Here is a 21245-nt window from a genome sequence, read left to right on the forward strand (position 1 = left end):
CGGGTAGAGACAGAGAAAATTTCCCTCAGCAATTACTGTGAAAATCCATAATCTAATCAATGTGCAATTCAAAGGATTGTCTTAATACATATAAAATATGGACCGCACAGCATGCGTGTATGAATGTGCATGAATTTACTGTGGCGTAAAATGACCTCACCAAGATGAGAATATTATTGAAGAAATAAAGCCTGGGTTTTTAATGATTAACATATTTCATCAAAGGCGGGAAAGCCATGTTTTAGGCAGAGAGAGTTTAGAAGACAAAGACAGACTGCCAAATAGACAAAACAGATAAAGAACCACAATCAATGCCCTTAAAGCTAGCCTTGCTCTAGCTTCACATTTACTAGATATACATGAGCTTCATCTGCAGTTTCAACATTAAAAACACCTCGGTGGCCAAGGGAAAATATATGGAAGAAGGGGGGGGGAGGGAGAGAGAGACTTGAACTTGGCTCCGGAGGCTGTCGTCTGTGGGAGGAAGTAGCAGGGAGAGAGGAGAAAGCAGCCTAGTGGTCCCTCGTCCTGGCACCCTCCTAAGGGGCACCGCTCTCTCCCCGCCGGCCTGCCTCCCTGTCTCCTAGTCGGCCCTGTAATTTGCTTGGGGCGGAGATAAATCTTATCTCAGAGACCTGATTAAGTTTTTAATTTACACTCCAATCAATAGCCCAGGTCTATTGGCAATGTGTCTAAAACTCTATTTACCAAAGGATTCCCTGCTATCAATTGATCAAGGACCCGGCAGCCATAAATTATAGGCACGCGTGTGAGAGAGAGAGAGAGCGCGAGAGAGAGAGGATGAGTGAGCTAGGTAGGATTGCCTGAGGGATTATTTTAGGTAGAAAAGAGATATGAGGGGCATTTTCGCAGCCGACAGATAGTCACTAGGCCTAGCCTACACCACAGTGAACCTGAACATCACAGCTAGTTTCGCGTACACACACATGCAGCCATTCACTCAACCAGTGTTCTGTTTGGCAGCTGAAACACTAACTGTTGGCCACACTTGCAGGCGAATGTGCGTGTGTGTGTGGTGGTGGAATCCACTGAGACACAGAGGCTGGGCTGGAATCCTATTGAACGGTGACATTAAAGCAAAAACGCCCACTAACTCACTCCTACACAACTTTCCTAAAGACTGGCACACAGAGTGGCCCTGCTAAAGGTCCAGACTAACGAGACCTCCCACTTCCGGTCCTTTCTGCATGAGCGCCATTATCTGTTTACAGTCCCTGCTTTCCTGACGGAACTGTTAGAGGGGAATCTGCTGGAGCCTGAGCACCCCATGCTCGCTGGGAATTCCTGAACGCAGTTCCTACGCCATGCTCTGTGGCATTCCGCCTGGGAAACAGAGGGAAGGATTGTTCAGGCACCAGTTAGCTGCACCGTGACATCCAGGAAACCGCCCGCCGGCTATTTTCAGCAGTTCTCCATGTTTGTTTAGAGTTAAAGAGGGGAGGGGGGGGGGGGGGGTAGGATTATCCATGGAGCTGTAGATGGTCAGAACTGTAGAGATCCCATATATCTGCAGACAGGAGTGTCAACCTGCTGTGTGACCCACGCTCTCGGTTAGGACTGGGAGAGAACGGGGGCATTAGCTCCTCAAACTCCTCTTCAGTAGAACCGAGACACACATCAGCCTCTCCTCTCCTCTCGGCCGTTCCCATGCAGAGGAAATGGTGGCGGGGGAGGAGGGAGGGCAGCCTTATCACCATGGAGAGAGTGTCGTCATGGCGGTTATGCTCTGACCCTGCTGACTTGCCGATTCCTTAACATGAGATCATTTTGGACAGCTGACCTCAATATCACCACGCTGTGAGGATGAAACAGATCCGATGGGGCTTTCTGGCTCCCTCCACACCCCACACACAGACTGGCAGAGCCCAGCCATAGTAGACGGCCAACAGCTAAGACTCACCAAAAAAAACTCCCTATACCGTATACTGTATGTTCCTCTGCCGCCAGTTGGAGGAATTAGAGCATTTAATGGAGGTAATGTAAACACTGTTCTTTTCCTCCACCTTCTCCCCTTTCCACTGAGACCAAGCTGCCATTTTAGTTTGGTTGTACTTTGTCTCCAAAAATTTTTTTTTACGTTTCAATGAAAACGTATCTTCAATTTCAGTTCATATACAGCAGTCATAGCAATACATACCTACACAAATGTAGTTGACTTTTCTAAGGCAAAAGTCTTACACATTCAGTTGGCCTCAAAACCTTGCCATTGTCTTACCCTGTCTCGAACACTAACATACCATAACAATCTGAAAGGTGGGAACATAATGTGGTGATAAATGTTTGTGAGGAATGTTAAGTGCTACTTTGTCATTAGGAGAGAAGTTTTCTGGCTCAGCCCGGCATAAACATGCGTCAGAATTACATGTAATTACAGCTGAAAAACTTCCGTCTGTGAGCATGAATCACCTCTACAGCTGGCTGGCGTGCCAGCAGAGATTACAGTACCATGCCATCTCACCGACAAGCTACCTGGGGAGGGGTTGGGGGGGGGGAAGAGGGAGGTTATGAGGTGGTGGGGGGTGGATATGAGACAGACAGGAGCTCTGCGAAACCACAAAAATGAGTCTGGGGTGGGGCCCTGCAACGGTCACAGGGCACACTGGCAGGTGTGGTCACGGAAGGCTAAGCCCACCTTTTACGGCCCCGGTTTAAACGGGACCGTTCGAGCTCCCGAATCCAGCGTGTGTTCTGAGAGGACGGCAGCCGGTTCTGAACGACACGGACGAGGCTCTCCGTCCTCTGGTTTTCTCTCTCACTCTCCCACTTTCGCCATCCTCCTCTCCAGCTAGCTAATGTCTTGGTCTGATTCGATTGCGGCAATTAGGGAGTAATCTATAGAGCTAGGCAGAGATGGAAATGTTTCCCACTGTCCTGCTCATGTTTCTCAGAGCTGCTATAATTAGCCAACTTTGTTTCTCATTAAACATCAGAGCAGTATTTACATACCCAGATCCAATTTGTCTGCACCGAGGCATTTCCTTTAAACCACCTTGAAAGCAGGAGGAAAGAGGAGAACCAGCTAAAAGCGTCCCGCAACGTTCCAGACAAACAGTCGGAATGGAACGTGTCTGCAATGCAGGCGTGTGGATGTGGACCCCGTGCTGTCTAGCATGTGAGCTTGTCAATAATGAGGGCATACTGATGCTGTTGTTGTTGGGTCTGTAGACAAGGTGTCTGTGGGCCTGTTGAGACATGAGGACTGATCCTAAGATGGAGGACATTCCTGTTGTCCCTATTGTTAATACACCCTCATAGGGGCCAGGTTAGCGAGGAGCACTCGCTTCTCTAAAGCCTGTTGTGGGTCCACAGTTGTGTGTGTGTGTGTGTGTGGATGGTTATATTTAGTTGAACAACAGCCTGATGTGATTATTTTTTCTGGTTGCCCTGGTGAACTCAACAAATATTGTCCTTGAACACTGAGATGGAATTCTAAGAAAATTAACATGCAAGGATGGATGGTTGACATTTTTAGACATTTAGGATATAAATTAAATGTGCTTTGTAATTCACATCAGAACAACATAATCAAAAGACACATCTCATACCAAAGGAAATAAATCAAAATTAAATGGGCCTTCTTAAGTAGTTTGGGCACTCTAACACATTCATGACTGTTTTGTCCTCTCTGTTTTAAACTAGCCGTGGTCATTAGGAACCATCTTGATTAGCAGTGGAGGGCTTTGTTTGAAGGCTATTTGTCTGTTTCCAGCCACTAAACAGGGCCTGTTAAGTGTCAGAGGAGAGGAGAGGGGAGGAGAGAGGAGGAGAGGAGAGGGGAGGAGAGGAGAGAGGAGGAGAGGAGAGGGGAGGAGAGGAGAGGGGAGGGAAGGAGATAGATGGCAGCTCAGACTTGCTCTCTTTAGGAGCTACCGGGTTGGTAGCAGTTCAAACCTCCACCTTGCGCTCCACGTGATTGTGAACTTTTCTGTTGATATGCAAAGCAGAGTGGATCATTTGGGTCCCCATGGTAACAGCACCCCTGCTTTGCACAAATGTAATGATTAATCAATGCTTTGATAACAATGGCCAGAATCGTTCTAACATGAACGATGGTTGTGTGCGTGTGTGTGCTTGTGTGTGTTTGTGCAAGGGTGTGGATGTGTGTGTCCAATATTGGAACACTGAAATCCAACACCACGAACAACGACAACAGTGCAGGCTCCTCGCTATCATTTGATACTAACGTAACTTCCCTTAAGAACAATGTTAGGGACAGATGGTGTTTTCATAATAGTTTCCATATGCAATGTCAATTCTCCTCATTTAATAGTCTCCTGGTTGTATTTCAGTCCAATCTGGCCCCCTCCCCTCTTGAAACACCAATCTCATGCTGTGTCCATTACAGTGGGGGTGGCAGTGTAGGCTTACCCCTTCCTACCTGCTTCTCCCCCCCCCCCCCCCAACCCACCCAGGAACACGACACACACACAAGGCCAGGGCTGACAGGTCCAATATCACAGGCCTATCACAGCTTTACAGAGGGGACATGAATGAAGAGGGAAGCCGAAATCCAATCTATTTCCACGCCTGTTCCATGGCATGGTGGAGTTGGAGTGCATATGCAGGAATGTGGCCAGGGCCGGGGAGAAGTGTAATTCAATCAGCGGCGCTTTGGCTTGACGCAGATTCACTTTGTCAGTTGCTCTTTACCAGTAATTCATCTTTTTGAAAACGGAGACAATCCAAACAATCATTTCTTTCAACTAAAATACCTGGCAGAGGAGGGGCGGGCGCAAATCTAATAACGGGATTTTATTGGCTAACACTACCTCCCCCTTCTGAATGTCATCCTATCAAAGTAAAGTTTCCCTTGCCTGACGGCTCAGGGAAGGCTGTCCATTTAGAGATGTCCATTGGTGGGACACTGCGGATAAATCCTGCAATTAGGCCTAATTCACCATTAGCTATATGGACAGGGAACTGGCACACTTAAGCAGATTGGCTACACCCAAGCACACACACACACACACACACACAAGTGAGTGAGTGGTGGAATGCATGGGTAAACAGTGAGTTGTGTTTGGGTCCAGATGGACAGGCGGGGTAGCTTGTCCTGGGAAAGGCCTGTCCCTCCCAAACCCCCGCACCCCTCCTCCGTACGCTGTGCGAGTGCGTGTAGCAGGCTAACCCTGAGCAGCGAAGGGTTAACTGCGCTGCCCAGTCACAGGCGTGAAGTGAAACAATGAAATAATGGCAGCGAGCGAACGCTCAAAGGCAGGGGTGGAGGGGGGGGGGGGGGGGGAGGCCCTCTGCACAGGCTCCTGCAGATGTTGCCGGGGCCCCGGCAGGTCACACAATCACACGCATTAGCATTCCTGATGGAGGGAGCCGGGATTAGAGGGGCTGAATGCCTTTCTCAACTCTGTCAGAGTTTGAACACACCGGAGAGGCAGAGCGCCGAGGAGAGAAGGCGTAGACATGCGGGGAGAAAAAAGAGGGCCGCGGAGAAGAAAAGCACCTTCAGAGGGAGTTAAGGAGAGACTGGTGGAGAGAAAGAGCAGGCCAAACAGTGGAAGGCAGGGGAGCGGAGGAGAGACAAGCCCAGGCCGAGTAAGACTGACAGTAAAATGACCACAGATAGACTAAAACAGCTAATGAAAGAGTGGTATAAAAAAACACAATAAAGAGAAATCAAGCATGTGAGCGTTTAATGGTTTTGTGTGGGAGAAAGAGAGTGCATGTGTGTGTAGGCGTGTGTGTGTCTGTGCCAAAGCTTTTTCAGTCTATTTGTATTTGCGGCCGAGTGAGTGAATGAGCAGAGACAAAAGGCTTTCTTAGTTGTGTATGTGAGTGTGTGTGCTTGTGTGTGTGTGTGAGAAGAGAGACAAAAGCTTTTTTTCTGAATGTGTGTGTGTGTGTACTAGGCTATCCCCTTTTCCCAGGCCAGAGGTCCAGGGAGGCCTCATATTTCTGGCTGCTGTCAGGCCGGGGTGAGAGGCAGAGACAGCAAGGAGCAGCTGCCTTCTGCGAGGTGCCCTCGCTCCCTAACACACGCCCTTTGATCCCACTAACTTGGCAAGCCAACAGTCTCTCCCACTGTGTGCGTTTCTGTGTGTCTGTGTGTGCGCGCGCACGCACGTTGGTAGGGGCGATGTAATTGCCGTGGTGAAGGGCACAGGTGGCGGCTACCCGCGCAACATGGCGGCCGAAACCCAAGTGGCGAAAGGAGGAGAAGGCAACACCATTGCCTGAACACTCTCTCTCTCTCTCTCTCTCTCTCTATCTCTCTCTCTCCCCTTCACTCTTTGTCTTAGTGCAAGCCAAATGATTCCCTTGGAATGCAGTGGGGCCGGTATAAAATGGCTGTTTATTCAGCAGAGGTTCCAGAATGTGGTGCGAGACACACGGACACTAAGACACTCACATACTCAGCCACGGCCACACAAACATCTGCACAATAGCTGTTTATGCCGAATAACGAAGGAGGCACCACAACTAATTAGTTTTTAATTGCAAGGGAACTGGCTGCAGAGGGCGACCTGTGCATCTGGGAAGTCAACAGAGACAATAACAACAGTACGAGAGCTGTAGTCAATCCAGCTCCTTTGGAGAGGTCAACCTTTGTCTTCAAAACATGGGGATCTGGCCAGTCTCAAACTCTGTCTAAGTCCATTTCCTCCCATCACAAGACCAGGAATACCTCCCTGTGTAAAACGGACGCCCCCCCCCCCTCCCCCTCCCTCTCCTTGTCTCTGGATGTGATGTACGTACTTGCTGTGTGCATCCCTTGCTCCTTTCATAATTCTATCAATGATAATTACCTGCAGCACCGCTGTCATTTCAGAGAGCGGGAGACACTTCACAATCCACAAGGAGGCTCATTCTGTGGTCTGTCTGTGTGTCTCGTACTCTGGTCACAATGTCGGACAGCCAGTCTGAGGTCTGCGTCGAAACCTGGAGACTGCCTATGCCCAGGCCTGACCTGGCCTGGTGTGGCTCTGACTCCTCTGGTCTTAGGTGGAGGGCTTGGGGTCAGCAGGGTTTGCCCTCACCAGACAAACACCACCTTCAAAGGAGCTGCTCTGAACCACAATGCCTCTCACTTCTCCTTTCTGACAGGAATACAGGGGTATTGAGGTAACCGAGGGAAGGATGGCTAGCTAAACTGAAAATATACATGGAATATTTGTTTACACATCTTGAAAAAATATATATAAACAGCGTGTTGTGTACTGTATTTATTCACATAATCAGTGATGATATATAATTGTGGAGCATATATGCAGTAGTAGTTACAGTTACAGTCACATCAGAAAGATAGTCATATCTTGGTGTCTGACCTCTAGGCCCGACACAGCCTGGGCTCTAGTAGGAGTCTTTGCTGGGTGATTAAGCTCTCAGTCCCATTGTGTTCCTGTCTGCCAGCCCCTGACAACAGAGACCAAAAAGGCAATTCTGGAGCACAATGAGAAACCTTCGCATTTGTCAGTTAGGAGAAATGTACCTTTGTCCCCAGCCAATGACTATCAGGGGCACTACAAGTTAATATTTGCTCTTGTACGCTCATAAATTTGCATGGCATTAAAAAACCTGACCTAAATGCATTTTTTAAAAACAGAGAGTAATTAGCACAGCATTGGTTTTATAAGGAGTTGAGAGCTGAGAGACTGATTTCTCCCTGGCTGGATTGTGAGACACGGGTCCTGCAGGGACGACAGCCAGGCAGAGAGCACCTTCAGATGATGGAGGAGGTAAACAGGACAGAGGACTGCCTCCTTTAATCTACTCCATTAACTCCAGGCCCTCACATGGGGAGGAGCCAGCATGCAGGCAAACAGCACCTCAACACAAAGAGGGAGTGTCAATGAGGGGGTAATAAGGAAAGACAATGAGTAAACAAGCAGGGGAAGTCCAGGCCGGGTGTGCAGAAACTCCCCGCCTCTTTCTGCCTGGCACACACACAATGGCCCTGTTGTAATTAGCAACCCCATTGGTTGTTTATCATTTGCATATAAATGCCCTCACAGGCGAGCGCTAAACACACTGACACAAGCCATGCCCAAAACAGACGCTCACCACACCTCTGCCCCCTCTAGGGAGTCTCAGGGGCCCACTTATGTTGGGGGTACCCCCCCCCCACCCCCCCACCCACTCCCTTCCTCTGCCTCGTGCCCGCTCGTGCTGCGGGCTGGCACCCATGTCGGAGAGCCTTGAACGGGATCCCATGGTCCTCAGTTCCTGTTTCAAGACACATTGTGAAACAGCGCAGCAAGGTTTCCTGTTAAAAACCCATAATAACAGTCACTAGACACAGGAAAGAACAATCCGGGCCATTGGACTGGGGTAAACATGGGCCATGCAGCTGGCACACTGGGCTAGCTTTACTACCCATCGCTCTGAGAAGGAAAAGGAGAACACACACACACACACACACACAGGGATTGTCCTGAGGAAGCCAGGGGTCTGCAGAGTGTGAGAAATGTGTGTTCTCTGCTGATCAGGGTGAGAACACACAGGCTTGTTTCATGTGCCCTGACGTCCAGAGAGAAGGACAGAGCAGATAGGAGGGATTTGGCAGAGCAGGCAGAGATTAGAGGTGAGCCCACTCCGTCAGCCCACATTTATACTACGCTTTACATTCAAGAGGAAATCACAAGCACATATTGTACATTCTTTTCACTGTTTAACCAATGTTGTTTTTTTACTCTGAACATTGCCTGTGTGTACAGGGCACATTACAACCTGTTTTACACTTCCTTTTCTGACCGTACTGTTGTTATGACAATGGTGATTCATGACAAAAACTGAAGAACGGAAGGAAGTGATGAGACTGCTGTCTGTGCCCCCCCCCCCCCCCGTCCTTTCCAACTCCCTCCCTCCCCTTATTCTCTCCAGTATAAACAAAGACTGTGTCACCTACACTCTGGCCATGCTGCTGAGAGACGACAAGAGCCAGAGCCTCGGAGGTCTGCTAATCAACACAGGACAGGACAACCATACAGGGGGGCACTTCCTGTCCCCCCCCCCTTCTCCGGGGTGAGAGTTAAAGATTCTGAGAGGACCCTGGTTCTGCCAGAGGAAGATAATAGTAAGCTAATGCTAATCGTAGCATTGAGGGCTTGGCTCAAACTGGCTTGTGGTCTGTTGTTCCCCAAAGAGGCAGGACCCAACATGACTGAACACCTGGCTGGCTCACGTCCAGGGCTCATAACAACAAGGCCCACTTCTATCCACTGTCCTGCCTGCACCTCTCCACCCACACACGGCCTGTGCTACTTAAACCACACGAAGCTTCCGAAGCTTCAGCACAGAGGCTACACAAATTAGCAAGCCAGAGCTGTGTGGCATTTTTTTTTTTGATTTTCACCAACCGCAGGTGATTATGGATTACACCAAAGGAAACCCTGCTTAAACATTGCCTGAAGACATCTCCTACTGCCAGAGTAAGACAGAGAGAGAGAGAGAGAGAGAGAGAGAGAGAGAGAGAGAGAGAGAGAGAGAGAGAGAGAGAGAGAGAGAGAGAGAGAGAGAGAGAGAGAGAGAGAGAAACAAATAGAGAAAAGAGACGTAAAAGAACGAGTTTCAACACAAAAGCAGTGCACCTGACAATTAACCAGGGAAAGAATGCTGGCAGTGAGCACCCAGCCCTGTAACCTCCGCGTGACCTCCTCAATGTGGTCAGACTACGCCAGGAGTCATAGCTTTACACAACAATACTTCACAGTTATTTGTTTCGACCTGCCTCAAACAAAAAGTCTTGTTTGTCCTGTCTGCTGGAAAGAGAGAGAGAAAAAAAAGCATTTTATTTGAAAAACACAATAAAGGGAGAACCATTCACACTTAGTCATTCATCCACCCAAAGATGAACACATACACACGCATAGACCATGTGTTGTATTCGGATCACTTCTACAAATGGACCTTTGTGTTCGTTTTTTGTCTGAATGGGGAGTGTCAGAACATTTCCGAGCGTGGTATGCCTTCGTATATCACAGCTAGCCTATTATTCTAGCCAGGGCTCCATAGATCTTCATTTGGAAAACAGAAGGGAAAATGAATTTCATGGCGGCCAGACGGGCTCTGTGACGTCACAAAGCCGAGGTCACCGGTCTGTCAGGGGCGTCTACCCCCGCGCCAGTCCCCTGAGACCTGCCCCCTCAAACCCCCAGCCCCCTCCCCTCCCGGCGACAGCCCCGTGTAGGGGGCGCTGAACCTTCAAATGGAAACCAAACAATCATGGCGGCGAGACTCACTGAATATGTAAAGGGCTGGACGCTGATGCGGTTACATAGAGCCCCCGTACAGTGACCAGAGCGTGGCTAGCCAGGACACAGAAAATGACGCAGAAGGTCCATTAGCTTAGCATGTGTGTGTGTGTGGGTCTTTCTGTGCTTATGTACGCATGTCTGAGGTTAGGTCTCACCCTCCTCGGGCCAAACACAGACACACGGCTTCAGTACTCGCTGCTGCTGTGTGGGACTCTGCCTCTCTCTAATCAATTTATTATGAGACTCTGAGGTCCTCTTGTTTGTTCATTTAACACAGGGAAAACGAGAGAGAGCGCATTTGTTTTAGGTACAGTGAGACAGGGAGAGTGAGGGATGGCGGGGGAGGAGGAGAGGGATGGGGGGAGGGAGGAGGAGGAGGAGGAGGGGGCAAACACAGGACAGACAGACGCCCTTCAGTTGACGATGTGGAGGTGTAATGATGTGGCTTTGAGGAAGTGTTGATTTAATTGCAGCCCAGTGCAGTCTGTAGGACACCTGGCAGAAACAGGTTACACCCAGGAGGGGGTGGGGAAGAGGGGTGGAGAGGACAGTGCCTATTAACCCCCCCCCCCCACACCCACCACCCCCTCCCAGACCAATCAAAAGCCTCTTCTCAGGCCTTTGACAGCCCCAGTTACACATCTAGATGCTCATTTGATGAGATGAGACGGCGACAGAGACTTATCCTTTAATTCTTATTTTTCTAATTATAATGTCTGCATAGGACAACACTTTGGCATAAACAATAATCTGTGCGATAAAAAAACAGCACCACTGCCAGCATATGTAGAATAATAACCCACCCTTAATGATAACATTACTGTGTTATTACTTTCGACCAGGGCTGCCATTGCCATCAACAGTGCTGATTAAACAACAAAAACATGAGTGCATATTCCATCGTTGAGATTTATACGTTTTCTTCGAATAGTTTTTTCTTCTTTTTTTTTCAAGATGCTAGGTGTCTTTCCAAACATGTGAGCTAAAACTGAAATGGAATAATTTCCTCAAGCATTCTATTAGCGGAGTTCCTTAGAAGCCACCAACATGGCTGCACATCAGATCTCAACGACCTAATATCTGAACACACGCAAAGAGGGAGCCAACATTGGCCTTGACATTTAGACACACGCACACACACGTAAACACACACACACAAGCACACACGGTGGCTACGGTCTATTGAAAAAAACTACTAACACATTTGTAGATTTTTTATAATCTTTGTAATATAGACTACAGCACATTTATATAATCTTTTCAAACCTATAAATACAGCTAAAAATAGTAAGTGGTTATGGGGATAGATTACGTGAGTGGTAATGTAATAAAGGATTTAAGATAGAAAACCACAAAAAATACCCCAAAATACCAGTCCTCAAATGTTTATGAATATTACATGAATTTCATGCTTCAGTGTGCATAGTGAGACATCTATTACAGTGCAGACTACTTGCAAATAACTAAACATTTAAATGATTCTTATGCTGTTATAAAAAGGATTCATATTAACAGGTAACATTTATCAGTAGAAAAAGACGAGTGTGTGTGTGTGTGTGCGTGTGTGTGTGTGAGAATGCAGTTGTGTGTGTGTGACAGTGTGTGTGTGTATACGTGTGTGCAAGAGTGTGTGTGTGTGTGTGCGCGGCAAAAGCCCAGCGGAGGGCTGCCATCAGAGAGCTAGGGAGGCTGCAGCACTTAGAGGCCATTTTATTGCTTTGCTGTGGTCAAGTGAGGTGCCACGAGCTCAATTCCACCACAACAATGGCAAAGAGGGCCGCAGAGACAAAGAGGGCTATCCCTGCTTCTTAACCCCTTCACTGCCGAGCCAGCACAGCCGTCGCCTAGGGCACCGGGGGGAACAACGACAAACCACCTCAGAAGGACCCAGAGAGACAAATAGGTCACAAATAATACACTGACCATAGCGGCTGTCACACACACACACACACACACTGACACACCCACACTCTTGTCACGTGCATACTCTAAGCCCATGAGATTCTAGGGATGTGAATAGCTCCAGAGTAGTGTTTTCCTCAGTGTCAGACCGAAATAGTCGATGCTAGAGTCACATTAGGCTTATGGTGGTGACTCGGTCCCGTATTCTAGGATATAGGGGGTTAGGGAGAATAGTTACTGCCATCGCACCCTCCATCTAACAGTTTGTCACTCTCTCGATTGCTCTCTCGCTCTCATTCTCCGCCCCATGGGGACAGCAGCCGCACATTTGCAAGTGAATCACGCTTTTTGTTCAATGTCTTCTTTTTTTTTTGCACTGAACGAGGAAAAGAGAGGGGGAAAGAGAGGTAGAGCAGGGCTCTACCAATCCTTCTTTTCTTTTCTTCTCTCTCTAATCCTGAGGAGGATAAGCTGTGAGGTACACAGAGAGGAAGTGCCATAGGCCTGCTGGGGTCCTACACATCCCCAAGCTGCATTCCTACAGCCCAGCATGCACACACACACACACACACACACAGCGCATCACAGAACCAGGACCCAGACACACAACCACTGCTAGAGCAGGACCACCGCATCACACAGAAACTGTACCGTAAAAGCGCCCCAATTCTCACTCAAAAGTCCCCAAATCACACAGAACGCAAACAAAACTAAATATATATAAAATGTATAAAATAACATCGACATATTACATTTTATGAAAAGAAGATAAATGTATTCATTTGAGTAAAATATTAAATATGTAATAAACAAAACAAGGATTAAACCGCTGTCAACTCTAAGAAAATACACATACACAAAAACATTCCAGAAAAAAAATGATCTGCCTAAATATTGGGAGACATTTGGAGACTGTTGACTACAGAAGGGGCAGCAGAGTCTCCCTCAGACTCAGACTATCACACAGCTCTTTATGTGTCCTCACTCCCAGCCCCAGCCTCTGCCCCAGCCCCGGTCGCAGCCTCTGCCTCTGCCCCTGCCCCGGCCCCGGCCCACTGACCAACAAATAGAAGCTAACGCTGCATCTGAGACGCTAGCAGGCTCACACACACACAAACGGAAAGGATACTAGCCTATAATGCGTACACACACAGGTAATGCAGACCTTGATAATTAATTGTGTGGTGAGCTAGCCAGAAAATGTCAAAGGGAAAAATGAGATCGGCTGATGGCTGATGTTCTATGTCACCTGACTTGACGGCTTCAACAGGATTCATTTCTTAGGATCGCATTGCAGTGCTTTATTTTATTTAAGCGCAAATAATCTACCCATAACATATGTATGAGCAAGGTAAAATACTGAAATGTATTTTAATTAAATTACACAAAAATATAAAAACTAAATACTATAAAAAATATATAAATTTATCAAATTGTTTTTTGTTTAGTTTGATTATCTTTGCTTACCTTTAGAAAAATATACTGTATCCTAAATGTGTTATTAATAAAGAAAAAGCTGCATGGACAAAGTATGGATCTCTAGTCCTTAACTTGACACACACACACACACACATATCCACACACACACACACACTCGAGTCTCACTCCGTGCATTTTTAATATCGCTGTTTCAGTTACATAATGCACATTTCACTAACACTGATAAAAGCATATTACTGATAGACACGCCGTAGCAAACATTACAATATGTGGAGCGTGATCGCTCCATGGAGCACAGGGACGCTGAGGAAGAGGAAGAAGCTCGACAAAGAGAGGGAGGAGGACGATGAAAAGGCGGCGAGCGTGCGTCGTCAGAGTCACAGGCCAGAGGGCCCCATGTATTGTTCCAGGGCTCAGTGTTGGGAGAGAAAGGCGACCTGGCCTGCCTCGGTCTGTGTGTCCTCCATGTTTTATGCATTCTGTCCTTTGTGATGATAAGCGCCAGCGAGGAGGGTGGAATGCTGGCCTCCGGGGTCCAGGAGAAGAGCTGGACTGGCGGGCAGGGGGGGGGGGGGGGAGAGGGAGGTGGCGGTGGTGTGGGATGTGTGTGGGGGGGGGGGGGGAGGGGGGGGGAACAGAGAGGAGGGGAGCTGGGGTGCTGCACGGTTCAACGCGGCTAGCCCCCGTTGCACTCCACGACGCCGCCGTCTTGTCCGCATGTGTGTGTGCGTACGCACGCCACTGCCTGTCTGCCCAGTGAGCACCGGCGCCTACTGCTACACACACACACACACACACACCTGCGATGCTACAACTCCTCTAGTGGCTGGTATATACCACAATCCTGCGATCCTTGACTCGACACTGTCACTGCAGAACACACTGGCCACAAAACATGCATATCCACTTCTGCTGTATGCAAATCTACTCGTACTACATCACTCCACACTGATGAATAGAAACTTTTGTTTCAGCGTGATGCTGCAGGCCTACCTGTCTTACATAGTAATTACATCCAGAGAGGTGTTCCCACTCAAAATGGGGAATTCAACTGACACAAAGATAACAGGTCTTAGGCCATGCTGTCTCCTCCCTTCTCAAAGCCAAAACTATGTTTATCTGTTTCTCCCCTTTCCAACCTCCCGTTGAGCCATTTGTACAAAAATTATGGCTGCTTTGTTTTCTGTTTGGAAGATTTGTCCCAGGTGGCAGTGGCAGATTAAAATATCCTTTTAAATGTCCAATATTCCCTTGGTGTGAGGGCTTGAGACAGCATACCCCAACCTAGAAAAAATATAATTGAAAGGAGTGTACACACACACACACACACAAACACACAATCGTAAATCTATCCTATCACTATGATTTAGAGATTGTTAACACGATAACATATTGTGAAACAGCAAACCACAGAAATTCCTGCCAACTTCACTTCAAGGAGATAAAAGAACGACAGCCAGAACAAGAGCTCTGAAAGAGGACAGGGAGGGGAAATGTACAAAAAAAAATTGCTTTCTGCTGGCAGGGAAGAGCCCTCGTGGCGTTTGGGGGCTGCTGAGAGCTGAGACCAGGTAGAGTACTGTACACGTACACACACACACACACTCTATCTCTGTCTTTCACACAGACATACACAAACCCACACACACACACCTGAGTATCGCTGCCATCTCCAAGCTTCCGTCCTCTTTCACAGCCCAGGGCCCCCTCTCCCTCCTGCCTGCTGCTTGATGACACAGCTGACACGTGGCCCGGGCTGCAGGACAACTGGAAGAACAGGTCCTGGCAGCACAAGTGTGCATATTCAAAACCATCATCAGAGAATCAGAGCCACGGTGGCTGCTTGACTCATTTCAAAATAGCCCTACAGCGAATGGTGGTAGTCGTTTGCCGTCTCTCTATTTCTGTCTTTTTCCCTTACTCTGCAATCAATAGAAAACTCTTGACATATAATGTCGGTAGCTTCCACAAAAGAAAGACAAAATACTACTAAAATGTATCAAATACTACAGTTTACAGATACATTATGTTGAGCAGTTACAGAGCAGAATAATATTACAAATATGACAATCTTTATTTTTTTAATCAAAATAATTATAATATGTAAATATTTTGTTATTTCTTTAATTTACTATAATTTGATTTTAATATGATCACACATTTCTGTAACTATAATTCCATTATCTATATTACAGTAATGAATACCTCAACAGGTATACATATAAAATGTTGGGGAGATACTGTTATGTTAGACTTCCGTTGGCGACCAGGCCTCAGATGTGCATAAACCGTGCTAGCCCATGCGTTGCCTGCCCCTTAGCGGTCCTCGGTCGGCCCAGAGAGGGCTCCCTCTGACTGGGCACATGGAGGTGGGCTTCCCTGGGGTGCCAGTGCTCAGACGAGGGAGGGATCAAGCGAGAGAGTGAGAGAGAGAGACAGAGACAGAGAGAGAGGGCAGAGGGAGGGATAGAGACGGTGGAGGGTGAGGGAGGGGGGTAGTAGACGACCAGGGGCGCTGTCTCCCCCTCCACTATGCTGCCCCGTAACCAAGTAACCATGTCCATCAGCGACAAGCACTATCCTCTTCATCTCAACACCGGTCCTACACACCACCATTCACATTTCCATCCAATCAAATCCTCTAAAGGGATATGGCCACTCAAGAGTCATTAGTCATCAAATATGCTTATGAAGGGAGGACTGAGGGGGCAGACAGTGATAATGTAGGTAGTATCACAGGGGTAAGGGAGGGACAGTGGAGACCAGGGTGACTACCACACATCCCCACTGAAACAGGAGATGCAGTCCAACCAGCCCCTTAACATACTGAACACTCTGTGCTAATGTTGTTAGGAACGATGGCTATGACAACAAGGCAAGGACATTAATGTGTTTGCTATTACTATAGCTAAGTCTCTGTTCCATTTCACCATCAATATTTTTTATACAACAGAACAGACAAAACATTCTTCTTTAGTGAGGACACTATACGACTGTTAAAAAAACTGTAAACTGATATTCTCTATGACAAAAAAAGATTTTTGCTAAATATGTACACAAAGATTTTGGAAAAGGTTTAAAAAAAACATCAAAACGTATCTGATTATCAAAAATAAAAATGTTATGTGATATGTAAAAAATATGAACATAATAATTGCAAAATATGCAAATAGGGGATCATGCTATGAGTCTCTCCACCTCCTGTCAAGGATTAGTGAATCAAAAACACATCCCTGGCCTGTGCTAATGAGTTTACGATTTACACAGTGCTGTATTTACCCTCATCTTCAGTGAACTCAATGTATGGTAAAAACATACTCCCTCATGACACCAAACTACACAACCCACAATGCCCTTAAACAAGATACACATCACACTCAGTCATACACTAAGCAAAGCCAAAAACACACACACACACACACCATACAAAACCAAACATGTACAATATACCTTATGTGATTCTCATAGTCTGCAACCTCAAAAAATCATCATCTATCAATCTCCATCAAAGCATATCTGGTACCGTGAATAGCGTTGAAGATCAACATATATATTATAGTAACCAAATTATACAATGAATGGTAACAAAAATGCTTCAAAATCATCCTTAACTGCAGCATTCACAGCATATCACTTTTAAAATTCAAATGTAAAATTTCTACAAAAGCTTTCTCATGCTATCGGATCCAGGAGTCTTGTGAGAGCAAGTGGTCTGACACACAGCCTTTACAGTCTTTGTTTTGTAACGGAGAAGGACAGACAGTGAGAGAGGAGGGAGAGGGAGATGATGAGAGACAGTCCTGTACTAGAGCACCTGTACTAGGCTATGTTCATTTCGCTCAGCCATGTCTGTAATTATCCCAAAATATGTATTAGGCAGAGATACGTAACAAAAAGATGCATGGAACAGTAAAGACATATTTTTTACTCTACTTAACAACAATGGTCTCCAGTCAACAATGCATATGACTTATGAGATGACATTGTACTTCTTATGTTATGTAAAAAATTTAAACAAAACAAACAGTCATGCAGGCATGTCCTCTGCTATGGTGAACATGACTGCTAGTCTGAGTGATATATGCTAAAAGCTAGTGGTCCTACTAGTTGAGACACGTCTTTAAGGTCTTTCCTATCTGTTTTTCTGACCTCTTCCCTGATTTCTTCTTTATGGCCCATGGCTATCTGACCCCTTCTATCCTCCTCCACCCCCACCCCCCCCCCCCTCCTCCTCCTCGTTTTGCTTTCCCCTAGTCGATTTATCTAAACCTACTTTTTTTTTTATTCTACGTCCGAGTAAAAGGCCACTGTCGGATAGCGCTTTGTGTGCATACTTCCCGTTCACTAAACTGAGGCATATTCTTTATCTAGCAGTTGCTGACCCCCACAATATCTGGGCTCTGCTTTGTGTGACCCCTAAACATAACCCCCCTACCCAACTACTCTCCCCCAGTCTAATTCTCTCACTGCCTTCCCTCCGCTGTTTGTGTAGGGTTTTCCTTCTTTCTTTTTTATCTCTCTTACACTCACTCGGTGACCCCTGCTCCCCTGTTTCTTGCCGTCTGACCCCCAGCCTCTCAACCTCCCCCTCTCTTTCTACCCCAACCCTGCACATCCCTGCCTCAGCAGCTAGCAAAACGTTTTTCGTTCCCGTCTCTCGTCGCGAAAACTCGTTGGGCTGCCTCGTTCTTTTACCCTGCCTCCGACTTTCATTTTGCCTATGTGTTTAGTGTTTTGTATACTTTTTTGTATCTCCTTGCGCTGCTTTCTGGGTCCTAAGCGTCGAGGTCGATAGCATTTCCGCTTTTTCCTGTCTATCTGTCCGTCTCTCAAAAGGACTAGCGATATTCTGAAGCCTATTTGGCCCGCGTTGCTTTACTACTACTGCTTTATTTTAGCTTTCTCAGTGAAGAACAGGGTTAATGCAGATACCTTATGAAATGCAGTGATCGTACCCCCCCCCCCCTATTCAATCAGGCGTCTATCGCGGCATTGTTGTTGTTTTTTGACAACCATGCACTAAAAGTTGATTTAGCCTATTTGTTGCTGTTTGCTCAGGCTAGTCTGTAACACATTACTTGAATAACGTAGAACATATCTTTACGTAGCCTAGTTCTTTTTAAATGAATGAGAGGTAAAGGTAGCCTAAGCTTACCAATGGATATTAAGTTCCATTAATAATGTTTGTTGTCTTGCAGCCAATCGTGATTGTTTTCTAAATAGGCAAGTCAAATTGTAACATATTTATTCCAGATCCTTGCTATTGTATGAAAATCCATACACATGTAACCAGTCGTTATAGTTATCTACCCTAAACCCCATTCTAGGATCGCAATGCCTTATTATCACCAGCCCTTAGAACAAACTCAGCCTCGGCTAAGGGCTCTGCCGTACCCGAGGTCTGATCCGCTCTTGTCATGAAGGAGACCCGGGGCTCCGTTTCCAAACACACCACACTCACAAAACACACACACACATGCCGATCGATTTGCATGTGACTCCGTCAGGGAATCAACCAGAATCGACTTTAACTACGCTTCAAAGAAGCAAACAGGAACGTAAAATAAAAGAAAAGATGGACAAAGTGGGGAGAGAGAGAGAAAACTAGAGGAACTGAGACGTAGCCTAAATCGGGGCGGAGGGAAATACACATTTCAGAGACGACTCGAAGAGTGAAAATTGTGCTTATCATAAAGGATTTTATAAGCCCATGACGGTGCTGAAAACAGCGGACCGGCCAAGTGGCATATATGTCAAAACAAGAGGACGGGCGATGTTTCCCCTTCGCCGGACCTACACGGACCTACAGGCTGGACTACGTGCGCCTTTCCTGGCAGCGCTCAAGTGCTACTCCCGTTATCTTTCGTCTGCTGAACACAACCCTTTCATTTCGCAATTGTCCCTAAAACATGTTTCTTGACACCCAAAATCCCTCCCTGACTTCTGTCGTTCCATCGAAATGTACAAATCTGTGTTAAATCCATGTTTTTGTGGTCTACTGCTTGGAGAGGAATCGCTGTCTTGCCCATTTCTTTTCTTCCAGTCATGAGGAGAACGAGGACGAACGCAGATGTAAACACAGGTAACGATACGAATAAAATCGAGAATAAACTAAACTACATGCATGAATATACTGTGATCGCCTGTCATTTCTCATAGTATGAGAATATTCGAATACCGTTACGCATAGGAGGGATAAGAAAGCGACTCGGTAAAGCCTAGTACAAAAAGTGAAAATAATCTAATCGTAAAAACACAGAGAGAGGAAAAGAGAGAAACGCAAAGTTTAAACTTACAATTTCTTGCTGCCGCTTTGTGATCCTCGCTTTTTAATCCAGTATAGAGACGATTTGGCTAAAGATCCCATCAAGGCAGTCCCTTTTGGTCAGTTGCGTTTAGGATGGCAAAAGAAAGATCATTGTTGTTGCGGAGTGTAAAAAACCAAGTATTAGTTGTAAAGGCAATATAAAAATAATTTGGATGCAAAGCAGGCGATGAGTCTTGTGTTGGAGGGAGCGAGGAAGAGGTGAAAGTGAGATCTGATGATTGAAAAGAAAAAAACTCTTTGGATCTTTATTCCTGCTAATTAGTTTCCTGCAAAAAATGGCTGTGATTAATTCAGTGCGCATGTGCTTCATTACACAGGCACGACGGGAAGGGCTAATTAGCCACCTTCTGGATCAATAAGATTCAGCAAAGGAGAGAGCTCGGGAGAGAGAGAGGGAGGGAGGGAGAAAGAGGAGGGAGGGAGGGATGGATGGATAGATGGAAGAAGAAAAAGAGGAAAGTAATGATCAGGAATTGAAAATATGGAATTAAGTACAGCGGAAAGTAAGAGTTTGATTAGAAAGAAGACAGCGAAAGTTAATACTGAAGCAGACACCAGCTCCGCAGCAGGCGATGCGCACTTTCCTGCATTTTGTCAGTTCTTTTTTTGTTTTAGATATTTTTTCACATAGCACACATTTCTAATTTTAATGTGATATCGTTTTTTATACTGAAAGACAATAATCGCCAATGTGAAGATATTTTATTTATTTGAACTTATTGTTACTTTCGACAGTAGCCTAGCGTAGCGAGGATGCACAGAGAGATTGGCTGAGTTTGAGATACTTTAGTAAGTGAATGAACAGCCTATTACAGACAATGTCGAATCTTTGTTTAGAAATACAGATGACGAGGAATGAATGTCCGATTCAGTAATGGAAGGGACAACGTTAGTAACCATATGAATGCGTAATTAATTATTTGAAAGCAAATTCATTCATTTTAACTATAGTCCTCGACGCGGAAAATGCTTCTTTAGTCTACCGTTTACCTATTTATACTATTTAACACATAGCACGCGGATGCAACTACTCTCCTGGTTGTTACTCACTTTTTAAACCCTTGTTGTACACTATGGCAGAATCACACAACCCATATAACATAAAATAAACTTTTTTACTATGTCTCTAAACAGTTTTGCCAACAGCCTTAAAACAAACCGATAGGTGAAACACGTTAAGAATGCATGCATACATTGTAGGGTAAACAAGGTTAATACATTATGACTACAATTATGAAATAGGATGTTTTCGCATCAGAAAAATAAAATTATTTATGCGAAGCTGAGATTTAGCCGAATATGATGATACTGTGTCCCATGATAGTGTGGGGAGAGGGAGCTAGGTA

The 21245-nt window shown here is 46.2% G+C and overlaps 1 protein-coding gene across 1 annotated transcript in view; it reads right to left on the reverse strand.

Annotated features, from left to right (window-relative positions):
• The window catches only part of zfhx3b (zinc finger homeobox 3b), a 147950-nt gene extending 127729 nt beyond the window's left edge, over positions 1-20221 (reverse strand). Inside the window, exon 1 of the mRNA XM_062471053.1 lies at positions 19868-20221. The gene's annotated coding sequence lies outside the window, so the exon portion shown is untranslated. The remainder of the gene's footprint in view (positions 1-19867) is intronic.
• Between the last annotated feature and the right edge of the window lie 1024 nt (positions 20222-21245).

Source organism: Osmerus eperlanus, chromosome 10, assembly GCF_963692335.1.
Source record: "Osmerus eperlanus chromosome 10, fOsmEpe2.1, whole genome shotgun sequence".
In the NCBI taxonomy this organism is placed as follows: Eukaryota; Metazoa; Chordata; class Actinopteri; order Osmeriformes; family Osmeridae; genus Osmerus; species Osmerus eperlanus.